A 9,887-nucleotide genomic window follows, 5' to 3' on the forward strand; every position below is an offset into this window, starting at 1 on the left:
ATGGTTGAGAGTCTGCCTGCCAATGTAGGGGACATGGGTTCGGGCCCTAGTCTGGGAGGATCCCACATGCCGCGGAGCAACTAGGCCCCTGAGCCACAACTACTGAGCCTGCGCGTCTGGAGCCTGTGCTCCGCAGCAAGAGAGACCGTGACAGTGAAAGGCCCGCGCACCGCGATGAAGAGTGGCCCCCGCTTGCTGCAACTAGAAAAAGCCCTCTCACAGAAACGAAAGACCCAATACAGCCAAAATAAATAAATAAAAAAAAAAAAAAAAAAAAGAATCTCCTAAGATCCTCAAAAGAAGACAAGATCTGGAAGCTATTCAGTATTTGTAAAAACCTATCAGAAGTCATATCTATATTGAACTTCAAAAGCTAATAATAAATATCTTGTTTTTAAATGTTAAAAAAAAAAAAAACACAAAAAAAAACATGACCTCTGTATATTCTGAAGGGAATCAAACCAATCAAACCAATCAAACCAATTTTTATAATTACTATTCATTTAATGCATTTATTATTTTTTGTTAAGTCAAACTTAAAATTAATATTTTTCTAGAAAACAGTCATCTCTTCTTTTTATTCCTAAGATTTATTGACAATTTAAAATTATTTATTAAAATCTAATACAAATTAGTGAATATTTAGTACATTTATCCAATCCATTGTCTTTTCTCTCTTTTTGTTGATTAGTTTGGATAGAGGTTCATGCAATTAAAATTAGTTAATTTTTGTTTGTTTAAAGAATTGGCCTTTGGGGCTTCCCTGGTGGCGCAGTGGTTGAGAATCCGCCTGCCAATGCAGGGGACACGGGTTTGAGCCCTGGTCTGGGAGGATCCCACATGCCGTGGAGCAACTAGGCCCGTGAGCCACAACTCCTGAGCCTGCGCATCTGGAGCCTGTGCTCCACAACAAGAGAGGCCGCATTAGTGAGAGGCCCACACACCGCGATGAAGAGTGGCCCCCACTTGCCGCAACTAGAGAAAGCCCTCGCACAGAAACGAAGACCCAACAAGCCAAAAATAAAAAATTAACTAATTAATTAATTAATTAATTAATTTAAAAAAAAGAATTGGCCTTTGATTTTGTTGTTTACTTTTTTAAAAATTATTTTTGGCTCTTACCATTTGCATTTTTTTCCTACAAATTTCTTTAGTTCCTCTTCTGTCGTTTCTTGAGTTGAATATGAGTTCCTCACTAACTCATGACTTATTTTAGAGTGTGTTTCTTTATTTGCAAACGTGTTATTGTTGAGTGTCGGTGTGAGCATTCTTTTATGTAGCTAATGCCTAATTTAAATCCACTTTGGTTCAAGAACATGATATTGATTCTTTGAAACTTGGTGAAACTCCCTTTGTGACCAATTGCTTGGATATTTAGATCAGCTAGTTAATTTTGTCTTCAAATCTTCCATATTCAGCGCTAAATTTTATTCGATTGGTAGATCGGTTGCCGACACGTGTGTTAAAATTTTTCAGCGATTATGAATTTGTCCAATTCATTTTGTGAACTTTGTATTTTGAGACAATATTCTTTATCAACTACAAGTTTATGATTGTCCTCTGTTCCTGGTAGATTGTAGCATTTATCATTATCGTTATTATCATTATGCTGTTTTTGTTATTGCGCCTTTCTTAATTCCACTGAACTAAAATAATTAATTTGCATTTTTGTCTTTTAGGAAATATCTACTGAATTATCTGACATATTTTAGCTTGCAGACTCATCAGTGTTAGGAGTACTCTTTCTTCATGAATTCCCAAAGGTGATAAGAAAGGATTTCATATTGCTCAGCAATTCAAAATCATGCTAATAATTAATTAACTGAGGGGATCCATGAGAGATTGCCTTGGATTAGGGGATGGTAACAGTGGTGCTGGTGGTGTGTGTATACACGTGCATGTGTGTATGAATACAACTTAGTGTTTGTGACTAGATAAATAAAACCTGGTGGACCTAAAAGCTTTCGAAGTATGGTGACATGTCATGCTATAAATCTTCACAATTTTAGAAAAAATTTGTTGTTACTGTTGTAGCGGGAAACCACAGCATAATTGTTTTCACACTCAATAAAAATTAATTGGCATGAGTTGTCATAGAAAACACTCTTGAAAAGCCTCTTTTCAATCCATTGTAATCCTGCATGTGGTATTAATTTACTTAAATTCTTATTTCTAGACAGTTCAACAAACTTTAGTGATATTTTTGTTGGAGTCTCATGATTTCTAATGATTTTACTTTTTCTGATATCAATATGCACAGTGCCATCTAATTAATTAATTTGATGACTATCTATACAGTGTTCATTTGGAACAGGACCCTGTCTAAGGCTCTGGAGAGAAAAAAGACTAAAGGGCAACATTTTGTAGACTCATACTTTAGCAACAAGGATAAATATATAACAATGGTATTATATGAAAAACGTTATGGGAGCACAGAAGAGGTTTTAATGAATTCCGCTAAGGGTTGCTACAGAAGGGCATGGTGTGAGAAGACTTCAAAATGCAATGTCACAGGATCCAAAAGCTAAAGAATGAGAACATTTCATCAAGAGGTTAAGTGAGGGAAGTTCATTTCATCAGAATGAATGACTCAAGACTAAGGGAAGAGATGGGAACATGCCTGGCTTGATTGGGAAGAACAGGTAGTCTGGCATAGTTGGGATATGAGGAGCAGCGTGAGAACAGTGGTTAATGCAACTGAATAAATTAATTAATTAAAATTATTACTATTATATCTGATACTTTTACAATGCTACTGTCTGCCAAGCTGCATTCTAAGTTCTTTACATATGATAATGCATTTAAGCCTCAAAACAACTCTATGAGATAGCTACTATTATCATCTCCATATTAAGGATGAAGGAACTAAGTACAGAGAAGTTACCTTTGCCAAGGTCTCAGAGCAAGAAAGTAGTAGGAGTGAAATTAAAATCCAGGTATTGGGCTCCAGAGCCAGAGTTCATATTATTTTACACATTATTTTAAGTAACTACACATGGAGGGAATTTTTGCAAGATCAGCTGCTATCATAAAAAAGCATACAGATTTCATTTATTTTTCTATTTCCGTGGCATAAATGATTCCCCTGGGACAATAGTTATTTGTAAGTACCATCCAGATATAAAGGCAGAGGCAATGCAGTTGGAAACTGACAAAAACCCTGGAACCTGGCAAACCTAATATCATTTTTTAGAATTATTTGTTTTCATTACCAAAAGCTAAACCTTATAATGTGTGAAGGTAAGACAGTGTTAAAACAAGCCCTCAGGAGGAAAATCATAGTAGGCATTGTCAGCTGCTCCTGTCACTCTGAAAATGCAAACTTGTGAATTATTTCAGGCCCTTACACAGCCCTAAAGTTCTTATGCGCAAATGGTTTTATTTTAAAACAATTTAAAACACTTTAAGTTAATTTACCATTGTATTTCTGTGTTCTGGCCTAAAGCCAGCATCTTCCCAGTCCTAATTTGGTACCTAGTTGAATTCAAATTTTAAACTTAATGTTCCCAGTGAAGCTAACCCTAATTTCATTGACCTCCTTAGGGATTCAGACAAAGCTCCTCCCTATTAATTTCCCATGCTTAGATGTACTTCTGAAACATGTAAACAATGTATTCTTCCAAACAGGGATCTGGTTAACTTTGCGAAACTTAACTTTAAGAGACTCTTGAGTCCACTGAGCTCACACCATTGTTCATTTCCTTTAAACTCAATGACTCCCTCTTCCATGGCAAGGCCCAAACCCCAGGACTAACTTCCAGCCTTGCCATGATTCTGGGTACATCAGTAAAACAGAGATTTTCCCCCCAATTTTCTACATTCTCTTTCTTTAAAACTTTATTGATGCTTTTTTTCCACTCTGAAATATCTTTCCCAATTCTTCCTACTCCACGTTTCAGAAAAATTTGCCCAAATTTCAAGGTCCAGGTCAAATACTATTCGTCTCCCAGAACTGTGCTCTTCTTCAACTTTACATCCAAAACATTTATTTAAGGCTCCTAAGGAAGCTCTCAACAAAGCCCACTTGGAATTGTGTTATCTGATATAATTTTAAAATATGGGTGCTTCTCTCCCCCCTAAATATGAGCACCACCCCTGACGACGATGACTCACATAGCTTTCATAGCATTCTGTATACAACAGATGCTCAGTAATAGTAGTTGGGATGAACAACAAAGACAGACATGTTGAAATCGGCAGCTTTATAGTTGAAGCTGGAAGGAGTAGTGAAAAAACCATAAACCAAAAAAACTCGTGTTCAAAGCAGGGCTCTACCACTATCATTTGTAATATCAGACAAGTTACTCTCTCTTGAGAGAGAGAACCAAAGGAGAATGCATTAGATAATTTCTAAAATCCCTTCTAGTATTTGGAATTTGTCATTTTATGATTTCCCCAGTAATATTATACACACAAAACACTGACTACTTCTATCCTAACCCCTAATCCAGTTTGAGAAATTTTATTTTGGACTATGATCTGTGAAACTACATCATATGGGGTCAACTAGTGAGTCTACATGGTATAGTTTGACATTCCCTGACATTCTTGGCCACCTGGAGGACAAGAAACAAAACCAAACCCTAAAAAAAAACCACTCTTAAAGAGAATTTGAATGTAGATTTAGAGGCAAAGCCTCATTTCACTGAAGAAGAATCTCAGTTCCAGGAAGGTAAATTATTTTCACTTGTCACACAAATAGTTATGAGCAGAGCACAGGCTTCAGCCCAGAGTTCTTACCTCCCTGGAAGAGCTTTTCCTATAGGAATTTAGAATTTAAATATTTAACTGACATAAAGGGCTGAGATAAAGGTAATGAAGAAGAAAAATAGAGAAACAAGGATGTGTTTAGAGCTTCATCCGGGGTACTAAAATGTGGTGGAATTAATCACTGGGTTTCTGAAAGGCACTGTAATTGTAGTGTATATGAATTGTAGTTCAAACATGCAAGTGAGAAAAATTTTCATTTTCTTTATTTGTGTGTAACTGAACGTCCTGTATATGCTGTATTCCCGTTTTACCAGGAGGTAGAAACTTAATCTTGGTCACTTAAGGGATCCTCTCTTTGTCCCAGGTTTTCGGCTCAGTTCCAAAGGATTTATTTTATGCTGAGGCACCAGGAGACATCTGGTCCTCTACTGCCATCTAACCATTCACTGAGATATCCACCATGAATTTGATTCATGTCCCTAGGTCCACACAGGTCACTGCTCAGTCATCCCTCATTCTCACGGCCAAGAGGTCTGGTTCTCTTCCTGTGTTTCCTTGGTCACATTCTGCTGCTTCTGGGCCACATTCGGCCATAGGAAACTGTGAGGCCAAGGGTCTATTTGCACACACACCATACACTCAGTTCCACACTGGATTTTGCTTCTTGCCCAGGCTTTCCTGGGAAGTAAGGCACAGGCCTCTCAGCTCTCTAATTCTACAAATCTATATGAGGATTTGAGTATCCTTCTCAAGGTTTTAATCTGGGATTTAAAAAAAAGTGGCAGAATAACTTTTTCAGGATCTCATAATATCTACATGTTCATTGCTTTGTAACCCAGTTCTCTCCCCAACCTAGGAAACATTTTCTTCTTTTTTTAGACTTTTTAATAATAAAAGGTTGCAAGTATATACAAAAATAGAGAAAATATCATGAACCCCATGTATCCATTACCCAGATTTAGCAATCATCTACCCCAAACCAATCCTGTCTTACCTATACTCCCAAGCATTCCCCACCAAGGTTATTTTGAAGAAAATCCCAGACATCATATTATTTCATTTGAAAACATTTAGGCAATCGCTAAATGGTAAGAATTCTTTTAAAAAGAAAGATATAATCCTATTAGCACGCAGAAAATAATTCCCTAGTATCATCAAATATCTACTTAGTATTCATATATTTCACACTTAAAGTGTCTAATAAATATTTTTCTTTTTAAACAATTTGAGATCCAGACAAGAAGGGCTTATTGCTATTGATTGATACTTCTTATAAATCTATTTTTATCTAATAGGTATGGCTCCATCAATCTTCACACACATCCCTTCCCAAAAAGCAAACAAACAAAAAACCTGTTCTTTTTCTTGAAAAAAAAAACAGGTCTTTGTCCTATATATTTTCAAGAAATCTTTATCTGGACTCCAGATGGGGACACTCCAGCCCCTGTACCACCCCTTCCCCTTACATATACATATTCATCAGATATCCTTCTTCAATCTATTTTTCAAGCTTTTTTCCCTGTATTAGTGCATGATACCTAAACCCCAAATTGGAGTGGCTTGACACAATGGAAGTATATTTCTTCAAGTTTAAACAGGTGTTACTGATCCTCCGAACAGTGGCTCTCCTCCATGCAATGATACAGGGCTCCATCGTGTCTAACACAACACTTTTGAGTTTGCCAAGCATGTCCTCTCATTCCAGTCAACCAGCCAACAAGGAAAGAAGAGGAACATGGATTATCCCATGTGGAGGTGTTTGTTTTTTTTTAATGCTCCCAGCCTGGATATGGTGCACATCACATCCATTCATATTCCATGGCAACACCTAACTGCAAAGGAGCCTGGAAAGTAACAATGAGCTGTGTGCTATAGGAGGAAGAGGATATGGGGTGAGTATAAAATCAGCTGGTCTCTGCCCCTCCTCAAGAGCTATACTTTTAAAGCTCAAAAGCCAAAATAACAGTCTTTTTTACTCACCCTGCTCTGCCACCTCTTTCCTCAATTAATGCATTTAGATTTACCTAGTTTGACTGGATAGCATCATGGCATTAAAGGGAGTACCAGGGTTAAGGAAGAAAAATATCGGTTATAATTTCAATTTTTTTTCCCTGCCACTCAACATAGTATTTTTAAAGACAGGCTTGTAGTAGGGTTTGACTGAGTTTGGATCCTTGATCTACCCCTATCTAGTTGTGTAAACTTGGTCAATTTAATTCCTCTGAGCTTCGCTTCCCACATTTATAAAATGACACTTACCATTCCTTATTTCATAGGCTTGTGGTAAAAATGAAAGAGCATAAACAAAGATTTTAATACAATGCCTGATATAAGGTAGAAGCTCAATAAATGGCAAGTAGTAATAATAAAGCAAATGATGAATTTTTCTGTAACTGTAAGTCATTCCTCATTACTTTAAGCCTGGTTCTATAGATCAAGCCTCTACACAGGTACATCTCATTTTCTGAATGTAGTCTTCAAAATCTACCTGAAAAGTTTTGAATGCCTGTCTCCTCATCATGAATATGAACAACTACAAACATCAGAAGCAGCAGAGTTACAGAACGCTATAAAAATTTGTCAATAGTGTATGTGTTTGATTCACATTTTAAATGGACTATTTCCTTTAAAAATGATGGAATAATTTTTGTTTTTATTCTGATTCTTGTTTTCTGTTTTGTTTTGTTTTGCTTTGGACTTGTCAGCTTTTTGCCTTGAGCAATCTTCACAGCTGAATCTCCAAATGCCTGGAAATGAGAATTTGTCAAGGTAGCTGTTGCTCTTCTTCCCTGTCAGGCTGAGGGATCCAGCTGGAAATAAGAGCAGCTGCTCTTGGTGCCCTAGTTTAGGACACTTCAAACACAGCTTTAGCTTTATCCCGTTTTAAGTCCAGACATTTCAAGATCCCATGGAATGGGACACGACCCATATACTTTATATTTGGATGCACTTTTACTGAAGATAGACTGCAGGGGTGGGGGGAGGGGAATGAAGGGATGTAGTGAGAGCCTATTGATGCCAGGTCAATGATATCTGTATTTTTAGAGTACCTTTCACTTCCAAGAATGTGTCCACTATAGCTCAGTATTCTCAGTCATATCAGGTCCTCAAAATTTAGGTGGTTTAAAAATAAAAAAACAGATAGTGGTATTTCATTTGAGTTGAAAAAAATGTGAATTTGGTTGGGAATTGGACCTGTCCACCTTTGTGGTTACTCATCTAACAGAGACCCTTCCTTCCTAGGGTGGAAGGGAGTCACCATTTCACTGCTGTGCTGACAACCTATTTTTATGTTCAGGAAGTAGAGTTATTGCAGAATCATGAGAATTAGATATGGAAAGAATTCATGAAGCAATCCATTCCAACTGAGGGCCGCTTAAGAAGAATTTTTAGTCTGTTCTCCAATGAGGTGCAGGCCACCACATTCCTCTCACTGTGTGCTGAGCTGATTTTACCCAAGGCTAAACTTCTGTCAGTTTCATAAGTAAAAGTATAGAGGTGTTAATGGTCTATTTACAGTTAGTTTTAAGTGGACTGGCTTCCCATGAAAGAGACTATGTTTTTATAGCCATTTTCTTTCACAGGATAGTTACCTTTGGATAAACAAAATCCAAAATCCCCATACACTGATGCATATATATATATATATATATACCTGTTAAAAATTAAACAAAACTAAAATTCTGTATAAAATACTTAAAGTACTTAATGAACAATGAGACACCAATTAAATTTTGCAAGACATGAAATACCCTTTAAGATAATGGGGGTCATCTAGTCATTATCACCCTGAGTATCTATACAATAGCCAAATTTGAGTTATAGAGTCAGAATGTAAGAAAAAAATGAGATCTTTAAACCAGTCTCATAATTTTACTAAAGAAAAATGAGGACCTAGAGAAATCAAGGGACTTGCTTAAGGGCCCCCAAAAAATTATTGGTAGGATTCTTCACTGATTAACAGACCAGGGATCTTTGCACTATAGAATACTACTGTCAATTAATTGCTTAGGAACTCTGCAAATATCCGATTGAAGTTTGCAAGTATCACTGGTCCCAAATAGCTTCAGCAAAATTTGGTACAACATCTGGTGCACTAGAAGTCTCTCAAGAACTTATGATTAAATTAAGGTTGTGGTGAAATGGTTGGGCCTCGGAAAATTACCTGCTTGAAAATACCATTGACCTTAACTCAGTTACAGAAAGTAGCCTCTTAGGACAGAAATCAACAGTGCGATATTTTAGTGCCATCTCTGCCTCTGAATTGTTGGGTGAGTTATGGTATTTACTGAACTTTTCTAAAATAAAGGTATTTAATTAAATCATTCCTAAAGCTCCTCTGAGAGCTCCACTCGTTCACCCAGCATAGCTGTTCTTGCTCAATAAGTATTTATTAAAAGAATTTAGCGCATATGTTCAGTGAAAGATTCTTTCATCATGTAAAGTTCAGAGCATGTCTTACATTGGAAAAAATTAATGAGGAAATGTTAACCAGGCATATTGATTTATTTTACAAACAACTATACTCTATATAGTCTTTGTGAGGTTATGCCCTAGTGCTCTATAATAATAAATATACAGGTTTAGTTCTGAAAGGAGTCAAAGACTTGAAAAATAATATAAAAAATAAGTAACCCCCCTATTGCAATGGCCTCTATTCACAGAGGAGTTTTTAGGCTGAGAATTTACCAACATGGAAAATATAAAATGAAGGGTAAGAAGTGAAGGCAGGAGAAAGACTAAAATGTCGGGGAAATTCTTAACTTAAAAAGTTTCTGCAGTGTAGCACAGGTCCTATGAAGGAAAGGTGACCGGCTTGCCATGGACCAATGGCTTAACATTGCACAGAATGCCTGGAACTGGCCACTTCCTTACTCTTTTCTCAGCAAAATATCTTCAAAATCATATTCTGAGATGTTTATCATCAAGGAAATATGTTTGATTTATAATTTAAGTGAAGTGACCCATTGTATTTGTTTTACAGAAACGGGCATCACAGTCAATATTTCTAGAAGGCATTTATTCTACATAAATTCTTATTCATATGCACTCTACATATTGAATTGTTTGATGTTAAGGAATAGAGTTATAATAAAACGAAGCTTAAATGTTTGTCAGACAGGAACCTTTTATAACTTAGAGATTGAGAGTAAACCATGTGACTTCCTTTCCTGAAG

At 36.6% G+C, this 9,887-nt stretch overlaps 1 pseudogene across 1 annotated transcript in view; it reads left to right on the forward strand.

Moving 5' to 3' along the window:
- The first annotated feature begins 1,065 nt into the window (after window positions 1-1,065).
- The window catches only part of LOC309629511 (abasic site processing protein HMCES pseudogene), a 41,533-nt pseudogene continuing 32,711 nt past the window's right edge, over window positions 1,066-9,887 (forward strand). Inside the window, exon 1 of the transcript XR_014249488.1 lies at window positions 1,066-1,763. The product of XR_014249488.1 is annotated as an abasic site processing protein HMCES pseudogene (transcript). The remainder of the gene's footprint in view (window positions 1,764-9,887) is intronic.

The sequence above is a fragment of the Balaenoptera borealis genome (assembly GCF_965194805.1).
Source record: "Balaenoptera borealis genome assembly, chromosome: 5".
Classification (NCBI taxonomy): domain Eukaryota; kingdom Metazoa; phylum Chordata; class Mammalia; order Artiodactyla; family Balaenopteridae; genus Balaenoptera; species Balaenoptera borealis.